Below are 15,582 nucleotides of genomic sequence, written 5' to 3'. Positions count from 1 at the left end.
AGATAGATATTAGATAGATAGATGATAGATAGATAGATAGATAGATGACCCCCATTATTTATAGATAGTATATAAATAAATCTACTTCATCTCCAGAATCTTAACCATAGCTGGGTCAATAGTAAAAGTTAGGTTTCTAGAAAATGAGCAAAAAAATTATTTCTCTGGCCATAAAAAGCAAAAAAAATTTGCACTGAATTTCCTTGAGCTGTGGCAGTTACATAAAAAACCACAAGGTGGCGCTAACAGTCCTGCAAACTGACCCCGGGGCCTTATTAGTCTAATTCTAGGGTGATGCTGTTCTCACGGCCAGTATTGTGGTGAGTTCAATGTTTTTGCTTATATATGGTCTAAAATTTGTTGGGCACCCGTCAAAAAAAAAGATAGATAATTTATAAATGTGACATAAACTTGTCTTTCAGTGATTTAAACTATAGAATATCAGATGTTTCTTATTTCTGAATCCAATGAACAACCTTAAGACACTGTAGAGTAAACGACTCAATAGGTAAAGATGAGATCAGAATTGCACCATGTTCAAATTTTTTAAAAAAAAGTTCAAAAATCTTTAAAAATCAATAAAAATTTGAAAACAAAATCAGAATTGGGAAGTAAATGCACTTTTGTCTCATTGAGTTTCGATCATTATTAAAAAGTTGCCACTGGTCTACATGGTCTGACTTGTAGACTACTGTACCAAGCAGATATGTGAGCAGGGCATGGGATCTGGTAGACTAGCTGGACATTGACTTCATTTCATTGCCCACCTTATGTATCTTTGCTAAGGGTCCCGCGTGACCTGCCTGAATTGTCCTATGATTGATGTATAACTGTACCTGCATCACAACTGTACCAATGCTGCCTTCCTTTTGTAAAAATGTTTGTCAATAAAAAGTTAAAAAATTAAAAGTTGCACAAAGGTCTCAAGGTCTTCTGTAACCTACCTTATTTTTTGGACTATAAGGCGCACAAAAAATCCTTTGATTTTCTCAGAAATCAAAGGTGCGCTTTATAGTCCAGTGCGCCTTATATATGAACCGTACTTACAGACAACAGCTGCCTTAAACTGTGCACAGGTCTGCCACCTGCTGGTCATTCATCCTTAGAATCAGGTGCGCCGTATAATCCAGTGCGCCTTATATATGAACCTAGACGTTTTAGCAGGCATTTATTGATGGTGCGCTTTATAGACCAAAAAATACGGCATTCCAAAGTTTTTCCTACATCTGCTTCCCTTCCATGCCCTGGCGTGTGCCCATACAGCAGGTTACCACCACATATGGGGGATTGTTATACGCGGGAGAGATTGGGTATCAAACTTTGTGGAGTTTTGGTATTTTATCCACTGAGAATTTGTACATTTTATGAAAAACATTTAGATTTTAAAACATTTTAAATTTCACAATTTTGTTTTATCCCCCTGTAAAACAATTAAATGGTTAACAAACTTCATAAAAGTGGTTTTAAATACGTAATAGAGTATAGTTTCTATAATGGTGTAATTGATGGGGTTTTACTATTGTTTAGGCTTCTTAAAGTGACTTGAAATCTGAGCAGGTCCCTCAATAGCTGATTTTGTGTTTTTTTATAAAAAATGTAAAAAATCGCACCTAAAGTTCAAAGCCCTATAACATCCTACAAAAATGTTACTTGTCTCCATTTACATCTGTGATCAGGACCCCCCCCTCCTCCGCAGTGTGTGAACACGTCCTCATAAATGTTCCCTCATTTTTTTCTTGATAAGGTGAGTGAGATGTGAAAGGGCGTGACCTCTGCAACCTCAATTTTTGTGGTAAAAGTGGCCTAAACAATAGTGTCCTAGGTGTCACATCCCTTTCTATCCGCTCTCTGGCAGATATAGATATAGATGATATAAAACACGTCACTCACACATCAGATGGAAAGACAACGTTTAATCCCACTTGGACCCTAAATGACAGATCACAGCTGAGCTGTTCCCATCTCTCCATGATGGGGGATTTCCCACAGTCTGGACAATATACAGTAACAGCGGAGCCTCCATGACGTCTTACTATACAATGTAATCATTAGTCTGAGGAGGAATCCCAGGTCAGTGCCTCATCTTCTGGGTGGGAGAAGAAGGCAGAGACGTGAGGCAGTGATGGAGAACCTGGCGCTCGTATAGTAGTCATCAGCCTCAGCTTCTCCAGGTCAGGACAGGAAGCGATGGCTGAGGGGGAATCCTGGGGGATCTGTGTCTTTCTCTTCTCTGGATTCTCCATCTGTAGGATATGGATGAGCGGTCGGATTCCTTGTATGGATCAGGACACTGTGATGGATGTGATGTCCTGGAGGAAGAAAGGAGACAAATGGCAATGAGGAACAGCAGAGAAAATAATCCTTTATTAAAGGTGCTGGACATCATCGAGGAGAGTCACCCCAATTCCCTTCTTCCCCCTATCAGTGAGAATAGATAATATAACTATTATAGAATAGATATAATGTAGTCAGTGCAGGTAAGTACCAGGGATGAGACGTTGTGGACTGGAGAACGCCCCTTCCTCAGGCTGTGATGCTGTGTATCCGGAGCATATTCCTGGAAGCTCTGCTGCCGCTGATCTGGAGCCTATATACAGATCCTGTGATCCCTCTATGGCCTGGGTGACCTACTGACATATACAAACACGTCATAAACATGTGTAATTATATATGGTAACAGTAACATAATATAATATCACTACTTACCGGAGAGGAGCGGCTGTGCAGGATCCCTGCAGCTCATCTTCCATCCACCTCCCAGGTACTGGGTCTGATTCTGGTACCTAGATATTTGTGTATGTTCTGACGGGTGCAGTTACTCACCTCTTCCTCCAGGGGTCCAGGAGTCTCAATATTAACCCCTCGATCAAATGTACAACTATCTCTTTAAGACACCAGTACAATTGATTACTATATCAATGCACACAGAGATTTCCTCTATATACACTGCCATTGAGTGCAGCATGTGATACTGGCGCCTCGCACAGAAGGTACACGGCGTATGGCGGCACAATCAGCACATATGGGATATATACTGCTTGTACCACACATGAGCTCTGCAAGAAAAAAAAAGAGAAATTAAAAAATGCAAGAGAATCAGCAACACAATAATATACAATAATCAGATGACATTTCAGATAAGGATTTGGTCCACACTCGGGCACCATTAGTTTGGTCCACACTCGGGCACCATCAGTTTGGTCCACACTCGGGCACCATCAGTTTGGTCCACACTCGGGCACCATCAGTTTGGTCCACACTCGGGCACCATCAGTTTGGTCCACACTCGGGCACCATCAGTTTGGTCCACACTCGGGCACCATCAGTTTGGTCCACACTTGGGCACCATAAGTTTGGTCCACACTCGGGCACCATCAGTTTGGTCCACACTCGGGCACCATCAGTTTGGTCCACACTCGGGCACCATCAGTTTGGTCCACACTCGGGCACCATCAGTTTGGTCCACACTCGGGCACCATCAGTTTGGTCCGCACTCGGGCACCATTAGTTTGGTCCACACTCGGGCACCATTAGTTTGGTCCGCACTCGGGCACCATTAGTTTGGTCCTCTCTTGGGCACCATACATTTTGGCCTCTCTTGGGCACCATACATTTTGGCCTCTCTTGGGCATCATACATTTTGGCCTCTCTTGGGCACCATACATTTTGGCCTCTCTTGGGCACCATACATTTTGGCCTCTCTTGGGCATCATACATTTTGGCCTCTCTTGGGCATCATACATTTTGGCCTCTCTTGGGCACCATACATTTTGGCCTCTCTTGGGCATCATACATTTTGGCCTCTCGTGGGCATCATACATTTTGGCCTCTTGGGCATCATACATTTTGGCCTCTCTTGGGCATCATACATTTTGGCCTCTCTTGGGCATCATACATTTTGGCCTCTTGGGCATCACACATTTTGGCCTCTTGGGCATCACACATTTTGGCCTCTCTTGGGCATCATACAAAGTGGCCTCTTGGGCATCATACATTTTGGCCTCTCTTGGGCATCATACATTTTGCCTCTTGGGCATCACACATTTTGCCTCTTGGGCATGGCATCACACATTTGCCTCTTGGGCATGGCATCACACATTTTGGCCTCTCTTGGGCATAATACAAAGTGGCCTCTTGGGCATCAACAATTTGGCCTCTTGGGCATGGCATCACAAAGTGGCCTCTTGGGCATCACAAATTTTGCCTCTTGGGCATGGCATCACACATTTTGCCTCTCTTGGGCACAATAGGAAGTGGCCTCTTGGGCATCACACCTTTTGCCTCTCTTGGGCATCATACATTTTGGCCATTGGGCATCACACCTTTTGCCTCTCTTGGGCATCATACATTTTGGCCACTTGGGCATCACACCTTTTGCCTCTCTTGGGCATCATACATTTTGGCCACTTGGGCATCACACCTTTGCCTCTTGGGCATCACACCTTTTGCCTCTTGGGCATCACACCTTTTGCCTCTTGGGCATCACACCTTTTGCCTCTTGGGCATCACACCTTTTGCCTCTTGGGCATCACACCTTTTGCCTCTTGGGCATCACACCTTTTGCCTCTTGGGCATCACACCTTTGCCTCTCTTGGGCATCACACATTTTGCCTCTCCTGGGCATCACACATTTTGACCTATCTGTGGCACCATATATTTTGGCCTCTCTTGGGCACTATTCAATGTAAATATTACAGCTGATACAATACAACTGAAGCCTCTGAGCAAAACACAACATTTTTTACAGAAAAAATGTGGTGTTCTGCTCAAAGGAAATAAAATACACAAAGCTAAATAAAGATTTCGATGGGGTCAGCAATCAAGTACAGCACCGAAGCACATAAATAATGATGAAAGGCCCCAAAACTTCTGCTTGTCATCACATTAGTATATTATAGAGAATCTGGCCCAGACTATTACTAAATACCCAAGTCACCCCAGCCCCCACACACATAACCAGACTGAGGCCCCATCATTCCTGTCCCCCAACATGACCCCTCCCTAATTTTACTCCAGCACAAGGCTCTCCTCTCATGGTCCCTATTCTTATAATAATAAACTTTATATATATAGCGCCATCAAATTCTGCAGCGCTTGAAAGCAAGCAGAGATCTTGAAAATTGATACAGAAAGTAGATTGGAGAATTCATGACTCTTCATGACACAAACAATATAAATGATATTCCAGGTTGATGACCCCCCCCCCCCCATTGTTACCCTCTACTACCCCCAGTGTGGCTTCCCTTCCATTGTTACACATCAGCGTGACCCTCTTATTCCATTCCCCCTGAAATCTCATTTTCCAAATTCATATAATTTACATACGACCTTTCACCACCTCCATCATCTCCATCACCTCCATCCTGTAATATATGTGACTCCACTCATTGCAGCGCAGATGGAAGTGTTTTCTTACAATTGTAGTCATTTTTTTTTTCTCAAATGTGTAAAGCAATAAAAAAAATTTCATCAACAATTAAAAAAAACAATTTCATCAAAAAGGTTAAAAAAACAATTCTCATTAATAAAAGATCTGGATTATTTTGGTGACACATTTCCTTTTAGCCCCCATCATTCCTGGGCAAACATTGTCATTATTTCTGATGTCTAGGGCCGCCCATCTGACAGTAAGAAGCCTATTTAGGATATTGTGTACTGACCCTACCCAGGAACTATTCTAATTAGACTCTCTACTGTCAGGTGATTGGCCCTAGGCTGGAGAAAACACTCTGGCTCCACCCAATTGACAAGAAAGCAATGATACTAATGACATTGATGCTTGGGAAATGAGGGAGGAGGGTGGTGGAAGGTCTTTGAGCTCTGCCCAAAAGTGATTGATTTTAGGGGGTTGAGTTTATAAAATTCCATTTTCTACTGGGATTGGATCCAAGAATTTTTGGAAATTTTACAACTTAACATTTGATAAATCAGGTTTACAGATGCTAGACTGAATATTGTTAAAGAAAAAAAAATGCACAAAAAGTGGTCTTTGGTTAGATAAATGGTGGTCCGCTCATAGAGGGGAAGGTTTTATAGAGTATAAACAAAAATGATTGCTAAAAAACTTGGTCTTTTAGGGAGGTGGTCTTCTCTATGGGGTGGTCTTATGTAGAAATGTGTGGATTTGTCCAGTATCTACTTTAACTTTCATGAAGTTTTCCATAAATTTCCATTTCTTATAAGAATTATCCTGCGGGTAGCATCTCTATATTCCTCTCTTGGGTAATGTAAGGCAGCGGGTGAGGACCCACTGTGCCACTGAACTGGTTTGGCTTAGGGCTAATCCTGAGGGCGTTGTCTAAGTGATTCCCTGGTTTTCACCCTTTAACCCCCATACGGGGATCTGGTCTTCGCTGCAGGGAACCACCAGGTCGCTACCCCAGGAGTAGTCCCAGTTCAGTGACAGCTGACCCCAAAGGGTTTAGAGGAACTGGTACCTGACGCTGAAGGGACATGAAGGGGGATAGTAGCTTGACCTACAGGTACTTGCTTTACTTACATCTTCTCCATTATATTGCTACTGCCTGTCACTACTGACCCTGCTAGTGATGTCACTCTTGTTCCCGATGACCCTGACCCTGTGGATGCTCTTGTTCTTGATGGCTCTACTGCCCCTGCACCTCTTGTTCCTGATGAGTTTTCTGCTGGGTTTCTCCTATTTGCTGGGACATTTGGTTTCATTCCTGATATGTTCTCATCTTGTCCCATAGCACTTTACAGTATCTTCTGGTGTCAAACATCATCTCTGTCCCTGACCACAATACTTCTCCATCATCACCAGCAATAACCCATGACAACCTCCTTGGTGGGATAATCCCAGTCTATCCGGTGTGAAATGGATGGAGAGAAACCCCACATTCCAGTATGTGACCAAGATATAAGCCCCTTACCCCTGGCCGGGTACCAGATCTGCTCCATTTCCCTCATCTCTACTGCACTTGGGTTGTTTTTCACTGCAGAAAGTCCCACCTCGCTCCCACACTCATAGTTATGCTATGAGACTGATTTGTCTGTATAAAGGAAATCAACCAGCAAGAAAAAGTAAAAAAACACTGAAAATACTGAGCCCAGAGCACCCGACATCTCGTCCCCATGATCGGCTTTTTCTAAGTCTCTTTTCTAGATGATCCCGGGATGTCAAGACTAGCAAAGACAAGCGCCGGGATCAAGATGAAGAGTAGGTGAGTATTTTCAGTGTTTTTTTTTTTTACTTTGTCATACTGGATGATTTCCGTTAATTTCCATTAAATATTTATTTGTCTAATGTTATATCCAGATAATAAATCATAGCACAATCATAAACCTACATAATTATCATACAAACCCACCCCCACCCACTTGTTGAGCTTGGTAACGTTTGGCCCCTTTAGGACCCCATAAATTAAGGTGAGACTGATGTATGTACCACTCCTCTCATGGTCTTTGCGTTTGTTCTTAACTTGAATTTGTATGTAAGTAAAAACTGTATATTTTATAATCAAAAATTTTTTGTCCTCGTGACAATTTGATATTAACATTTTTTTGCTTTAATATCACCAAAGATTATCAATAAAACTTTATTGCAGACACATTACAGCTGATCATTGTAGTCTGGGAGTAAAGTAACATCCAGAGAGCTTCACCAGAGATCACAGTGGTCAAAAAGGTCCTGAAGCCTGAAGAGGTGAAACCTGGGTCGGGCGAGGTCTTTGGCGTTCTATGTTTCACTATATACAAACTTTTAACTTGACTCTTGTGAGTATATTTAATAAAAACCATTTCCCTTTGAACTTGACAATCTGCACTTTCCTTTCCTGACTTCCAGACACAGGAGTAAGAGTGCATCACGGACACGGAAACGGGACGAGGATTGCGCTTGAACCCAGTGAAGGAGGATGAATGGTGATGCAAGGAGTCGGGGATATCTTTTATTTTCAGTCTACGAGAAGGTGGTGAGAGTTTCTCGTCTTTGATAACATCACAAGGAGTAGAGCACTAACTTTATATTTTTGATCCTGTGACTTTCTGGCTTATATGGGAGTATGCCGTGTTAGTGGCTCCTCCACGTTTTAAATTCAGTTTTAACTCCCTTTTTTCCAGACACTGTCTACTTTGTCAAAAAGGTCCGTCTGTAACTAGGGGTGGTCTTTAAGTCGGATGTCTTTAAATAGGGGACTGTCTGTACTGTGCTCTCCTCAGATTCCACTTTTGGTCGTCCATTCATCATCAAAGAAACAATATTTATATCCTCTCAGTGTCTCACCTATCCTGGGTCTAAAGGGGTTTCAGGTCCCAAACTATTATTGACCCATCTATAGGGTAATCTATAGGTGACTTCGCTCCTAAGCTGTGTTACCCTAAGGAGGAAGCCAGAAGCAGACGTCTGTAGTGTAGCGGCTATCCTGGTTACCACAGTGCACAGTTATACTAGACAGTCATATTCTGCGCCAGGTCTATCCCAGGGTCTGAGGCTGGAGGATAAATCTGGTGGAGGATGAGACGGCCTAGTATAACTCTGCTCCTCCTACTGTCTTTACTTACACCAGAAAATGCACTAAAATTCTGCCATTTTGAGTGTTGTCTCCCCCCAACCACCCCAATCCCCACAACTTTTACCCTCCTCCCACCGACACCCCACTCCCTTACAACTTTTACCCTGATCCCCCACTACCAACCCAATAACCACAACTTTTACCCTCCCCCCACGGACACCCTACTCCCCAACATCCTTTACCCTGCCCCTCCCACTACCAACCCTATCCCCACAACTTTTTCCGTCCCCCTCCACCAACATCCCACTCCCCAACAACTTTAACCCTGATTAACCCACCACCATCCCAATCCACACAACTTTTACCCTCCCCTACACCGACACCCCACTCCCATACAAATTTCATCCCTGATCCCCCCACCATCAACCCAATGCCCACAACTGTTACCCTTCCCCCACCAGCCCAAGGCCCACAACACTTACCCTGCTCCCTACCAAACCCCAATCCCCACATCTTTTACTCAACCGCACCACTGCCACTCCCCCACAACTTTTACCCTGCCACCCTCCAATGCCCACAACTCTTACCCTGTTCCCCACCACTCTGATCCCCACAACTTTTACCCTGCAATCCCCCACCACTCTACCATTCCAAAATGTTTACAGCAGAGGGAGGAAGCTGCTAGAAAATGAAGGTTACAAGTCACACAATGAGCAGACATAGAGTTATTCCTTAGTGGACACTGATATCTGTACAGCGTGTAGAAGAACAGTTTAACATTTCTGCCCCTAACAAACCCAATGATGAGTTTCATTTTATCTGTTTTCATATTGCAGAGCGGTAGAGGTCGGGTACAATGATGATGGGGGGACCCTATATCCCTCCCTAGACCACTCATGGTGTAGGGAGGGATATTTTCATAAGTCTCTTTTCTAGGTGATCTCGGCGTGTCAAGACGAGCAAAGACAATCGCAAGGATCAAGATGAAGAGGAGCAGAGGTGAGTATTCTCTTTTTTTTTACTTTTTCATACTGGTTAATTTTCTTCAATTTTTATTCTTATATCCAGATCATAAATCATAGCACAATAATAAACTTACATAATTATTTTACCAGCCCACACTTTAGGGCTCATATTGTAAGGTGAGACTGATGTATGTACCACTCCTATCATGTTCTTTGGGCTTGTTTTTAAATTGAATTTGTATGTAAGTCAGAATTGTATATTTTATAATTGTAACTCCAGACAGAACATTTTTGTCCTATTGACCACTGGATTTTCACATTTTTTTTCTTTAATGGCACCAAAGATTATCAATAAAACTTGATTACAGACACCTTACAGCTGATCTGGGACTAAAGTAACATCCAGAGAGCTTCACCAGAGGTCAGAGAGGTGCGTCTGTAACTAGGGGTCATCTGTAAGTCAGGTGTCTTTAAGTAGGGGACTTCCTGCACTGTGCTCCCTGCAGATTCTGCTTTCGGTTTTCATCATCAAAGAAATAATATTTATATCCTCTTAGTGTCTCACCTATCCTGGGTCTAAAGGGGTTTCAAGTCCCAAACTATTATTGACCCATCTATAGGGTAATCTGTAGGTGACTCCGCTGCCTGGCTGTGTTACCCTAAGGAGGGAGCCAGAAGCAGACGTCTGTAGTGTAGCGGCTATCCTGGTTACCACAGTGCACAGTTATACTAGACAGTCATATTCTGCGCCAGGTCTATCCCAGGGTCTGAGGCTGGAGGATAAATCTGGTGCCTTTGCCTACACCAGAAAAATGCACTAAAATTCTGCCATTTTGAGTCTTGTCTCCCTCCAACCACCCCAATCCACACAACTTTAACCCTCCCCCGACTCCCCACTCCCACACAACTTTTACCCTGATCCCTCCAAAACCAACCCTATGCCCACAACTTTTACCCTCCACTGACACCCCGCTCCCATTCAACTTTTACCCTGATCCCCCCACCACCAACCCAATCTACACAACTTTTACCTAGCTCCCCACCACCCCACTGATCCCCACAACTTTAACCCTCCCCCTCCACTGACACCCCACTCCCATACAACTTTTACCCTGATCCCCCCACCACCAACCCAATCCCCACAAATTCCAACTCCCCCCAATCCACTAAATCTGGTGGAGGATGAGACGGCCTAGTATAACTCTGCTCCTACTATTCTCTTTACTTACACCAGAAAATGCACTAAAATTCTGCCATTTTGGGTGTTGTCTCCCCAGCCATCACAACTTTTACCCTCCCCGAACGCCCACTCCCCTAAAACTTTTATCCTGATCCCCCCACCATAAACCCAATCCTCAACCCACCCAGCAACCCACCACCTCTCTACCATCCCAAAGCTTTTACCCTATTCCCCACTACCCTGATCCCCAAAACTTTTACCCTTCCCCACCAGCCCAATGCCCACAACACTTACCCTGCTCCCTACCCAACCCGATCCATACATCTTTTACCCTGCCCCACCACCGCCACCCCACTCACCCAAAACTTTTATCCTGCTACCCTCCACCAATGCCCTAATATTTACCCTGTTGCCCACAACTTTTACCCTGTTCCTCCACCACTACCATACGTCCCAACAGCTTTTACCTTGACTCACAACTACCACCCAGACCCCCCATAACTTTTACCCTGATCCTCCACCACTACCATACGTCCCAACAGCTTTTACCTTGCCCCACAACTACCACCCAGACCCCCCATAACTTTTACCCTGCCCAGAAGCCCGTGCTACCCCAATAAAGCTCAGTAATTTTTCAATAAATAAACTGTGACATAGATAGTGACTACAAGAAGCCGTGTAATATATCTTATCAGATGAAAGCGAATTGGCAAGATCTGTGCATAATCTGTGAGAGCTATATAAATAAAGGAATTATTATTATTATGAAAGTGCTTCCTCATCATCTTACTATATCTCCATCATCCTCCCTCCTTCCCTCCTAATCGGCTTTTCCCTCTGAAGTCTCTGATTTATGTCATCTTTTCCAGGCACAATCTCACAGAGGAGTCGGATTATATAGAAGTCTATGGAGGGGGGGGGGGGGGCAGTGAGTAGGAGGAGAAAAGCCTCCACCCACCGGCACAGAGGGGACAGAAAATTTAGAGACAGAGACCGCAGAGGGAGGAAGCTGCTAGAAAATGTAGATTACAAGTCACACAATGAGTAAACATAAAGTTATTCCAAAGTTGAAGAACAGCTGGAGATGACATCATAGTATACATTACTAGATACATCACAGAGAGGGCGGAGCCTGGAGGTGCAGGGTTCTGTGTATGCGCCCCCCGTAGGCCAGCGCCCTGTATAACTGCAGGGGCTGCATGTAACCAAGTCCAGGCATGAATGTACATATCTAATACACAGAATATAAATCTATCATATACAGTCACTTACCTCCTGTTACTTACCCACTCAGCACACAGGAGAGCGACCAATGGCATCACTCAAATAAGAAATTCTTTCTAAACAAGGAAAAAGATTAAAAGACAATAAACCTACAATTTTGGGATATTTTGCAGCTTTTGCAGTTTTTTTAGGTTTGTTCTTAAATTCAATTTGCAAGTTGGATTTGGTAGATTTTATAAATTTAGCTCCAGACAAAATTCGATTTTTGTCTCTGTGACAATTGGATTTTCAAGATTTTGTGCTGTCATGGGAACAAGGATTATCAATAAAACTTCATTACAAACACCTTACAGCTGATAAAGGCACCCAGAGAGCTTCACCAGAGGTTACAGTGGGCAGAGAGGTCCGTATGTAACTAGGGGTCGCCTGTAAGTCGGGTGACAGGTTCCTATAGACACTACACAGTAAATAGTGATGATGTGGTTTTTATCAAGTGTGTGACTTACTTTGTTAGTAAATTTGCAATATCAAACTTTACCTGGTTCCCTCCACCACCCGCAGTGATGGAGGGATATCCTCTAATATGCAGCGACCCCCCCCCCCCCATCACATAGATTTATCTCATATACAGTTATATATGCATCCTTATATACAGTGATCTATAGGACATTATACACAGTTATGTATAGGAAATTACATACATTGATATTCACATTCCCCATATACACATCAGACACATCTCCCTACAGTAATAAATGTCTCCTCCTGTGTGATACGTGTAATAGGGCAATGATCCTTAGAAGAATTGTCTATTTTTGAAGCTCCACCCACATGACTCCCACTGATAAGGCAATTCCTAGACCCCCTGCTGTCACTGCTATAGGGTCAGGGAGGTGTATTCTCAACCCCATTAACATCAATGGCCATCACTACGAGTCCTGGGTAACCAGTTAGGGGACAGGGGGCGCTCTACCCCGACTCTCACCTGCATTATAGTGCTCCTCCGGCCATATATGAAGCCTCCCCATGAGTCCTTCTGTGCAGTAACTGTGTGACCTCCTTCTCTTCAGATGTCTCCGGCCTCCTAATTCAGGAGCAGGAGGAGTCTTTCTTACTGGAGGTCTGGATGGAGGGGCAGCGGGGTCTTCTGGTGTAAACATGGCCGCCGTCCCCTGCTCCTGGTCTCCATGGAGTCATTGTCACAGCCGGAGTCATGGAGCAGCTGAGCTGTGACCTCACTGTGACAGGTTCTGAGGTTCTGCTGTCTGTATATATGGAGGATGACAGGACCTGAGGTTCTGCTGTCTGTATATATGGAGGATGACAGGACCTGAGGTTCTGCTGTCTGTGTATATGGAGGATGACAGGAACTGAGGTTCTGCTGTCTGTATATATGGAGGATGACAGGACCTGAGGTTCTGCTGTCTGTATATATGGAGGATGACAGGACCTGAGGTTCTGCTGTCTGTATATATGGAGGATGACAGGACCTGAGGTTCTGCTGTCTGTATATATGGAGGATGACAGGACCTGAGGTTCTGCTGTCTGTATATATGGAGGATAACAGGACCTAAAGATGAGGGCTATCTCCCCCTGTGTGTTGACATGTCCTGATCTCCTCTAGTTATATATTTACTGGACGTCTTCTGCCAACTGCCACCACCAGTCATATACCAGTCATGTGCCAGTCATATACCAGTCATGTGCCAGTCATATACCAGTCATGTGCCAGTCATACACCAGTCATACACCAGTCATATACCAGTCATGTGCCAGTCATACACCAGTCATGTGCCAGTCATACACCAGTCATATACCAGTCATGTACCAGTCATACACCAGTCAAGTGCCAGTCATACACCAGTCATATACCAGTCATACACCAGTCATATACCAGTCATACACCAGTCATATACCAGTCATGTGCCAGTCATATACCAGTCATGTGCCAGTCATACACCAGTCATATAACAGTCATACACCAGTCATATACCAGTCATATACCAGTCATGTGCCAGTCATACACCAGTCATATAACAGTCATACACCAGTCATATACCAGTCATATACCAGTCATGTGCCAGTCATACACCAGTCATGTGCCAGTCATATACCAGTCATATGCCAGTCATACACCAGTCATATGTAACAGCCACACACGCCAGACCATGATGGGCTAGCCGGGGCGAGTTCTTTTAGGATTCTGAGGGTGTTTAGTTCAGGGGATATAAGGCCCAGATAGATAAGCACTAGTGATGAGCGAGTATACTCGTCCGAGCTTGATGCTCGGTCGAGTATTAGCATACTCGGACCGGCTCGTTGCTCGGACGAGTATTTGCCCTGCTCGATAACGAGCATTTAATTAAAAAAAAAGAAGTGAAGAACAATAAAAAAATACAAGTAAAACATTTAATTTAATCGTTTAATTGAAGAAAACAGTGAAATAACACAGTGCAGAATAGATTGCAGATGTTCGGGAACATCTGCGATCTGTTCCGGAGACACGCGTGCAGAACGGTGTTCTCCGCAATAGTATTTGAAGAACAATATGTGTGAAGAATACATTGCAGATGTTTGGCAACATCTGCAAGTTGTTCTCTACACATATTGCTCTTCAAATACTATTGCGGAGAACACCTTTCTGCACGGGTGTCTCCGGAGCAGATCGCAGATGTCCCGGAGACACGCGTGCAGAACGGTGTTCTCCGCAATAGTATTTGAAGAACAATATGTGTGAAGAACAACTTGCAGATGTTTCCAAACATCTGCAAGTTGTTCTCTACACATATTGTTCTTCAAATACTATTGTGGAGAACACCGTTCTGCACGCGTGTCTCCGGAACAGATCGCAGATGTTCCCGAACATCTGCAATCTGTTCTGCACTGTGTTATTTCACTGTGCTCGGTCAGTTTGTAATTTTACTGAAAAATGCTCGGGTCTCCCATTGATTTCAATGGGGCTCGTTACTCGAAACGAGCACTCGAGCATCGGGAAATGTTCGGTTCGAGTAACGAGCACCCGAGCATTTTAGTGCTCGCTCATCTCTAATAAGCACATGTTCCACAGTCTCTTTGAACAGTTTATTCTCAGCAGTATGAACACTTCAGTCAGCAATCACAGTAATAATAAACCAAGACAAGTTCTAGGGGCGGGGGCAGTGACTTCAGTACCTGATGTATGAGGCTGAGGGGTCTCTGTGCTCCAGTGTCCTCCCTCTGCACATGTCTCTGGATCCTCTGTAGCTTCTGCACTTACATATGTTCTTTCTCTCTGTCCTGTACAGAAATATCTTGTGCTTCCAGCTCTTTCTTATGTGCAATCTCTTCCCAGCTTTGCTGAGGTGTCTTCTGCTGCTACAGGTTGCTGTACTACAACCCTGGACACTGGACCTGCTCTGCACTACAACAACTCAGACACTGGACCTGCTCTGCACTACAACAACTCAGACACTAGGCCTGGTCTGCACTGCAACAACTCAGACACTAGGCCTGGTCTCTGCAAAATGTAACAACATTGTGTGATGTCACTACAGCAGCTTTGTTTAGTTAACTCTATAGTTGCTGTGTAGTAGTGTGATACACAGGTGTATGTGCACAGTTTAGCTGTGTGTGTGAGGCAGGGATATAGAGATGATGACACCCCTGTTTTCACTGGGTTACACATACACCAGTCATACACCAGTTATATACCAGTTATACACCAGTCATGTGCCAGTTATATACCAATCATGTGCCAGTCATA

The 15,582-nt window shown here is 44.0% G+C and overlaps 1 long non-coding RNA gene across 3 annotated transcripts; it reads right to left on the bottom strand.

The window, feature by feature from the left end:
• Nucleotides 1–1,920: 1,920 nt before the first annotated feature.
• On the bottom strand, nucleotides 1,921–15,300 carry LOC140120456 (uncharacterized). 3 transcript variants are annotated; one of them, XR_011853802.1, is made up of 4 exons: nucleotides 15,012–15,300; nucleotides 11,889–11,956; nucleotides 2,486–3,056; nucleotides 1,921–2,309 (listed from the first exon to the last, which is right to left on the bottom strand). It is a non-coding gene; the product is annotated as an uncharacterized lncRNA (long non-coding RNA). The 3 variants fall into 3 exon arrangements; XR_011853801.1 differs by lacking the exon at nucleotides 15,012–15,300 and adding an exon at nucleotides 12,826–13,194; XR_011853803.1 differs by lacking the exon at nucleotides 15,012–15,300 and adding an exon at nucleotides 12,826–13,194 and having other exon boundaries at nucleotides 11,903–11,956.
• Between the last annotated feature and the right edge of the window lie 282 nt (nucleotides 15,301–15,582).

The sequence above is a fragment of the Engystomops pustulosus genome, chromosome 3, assembly GCF_040894005.1.
Source record: "Engystomops pustulosus chromosome 3, aEngPut4.maternal, whole genome shotgun sequence".
Classification (NCBI taxonomy): Eukaryota; Metazoa; Chordata; class Amphibia; order Anura; family Leptodactylidae; genus Engystomops; species Engystomops pustulosus.
This window is presented reverse-complemented; position numbering and strand designations above follow the sequence as displayed.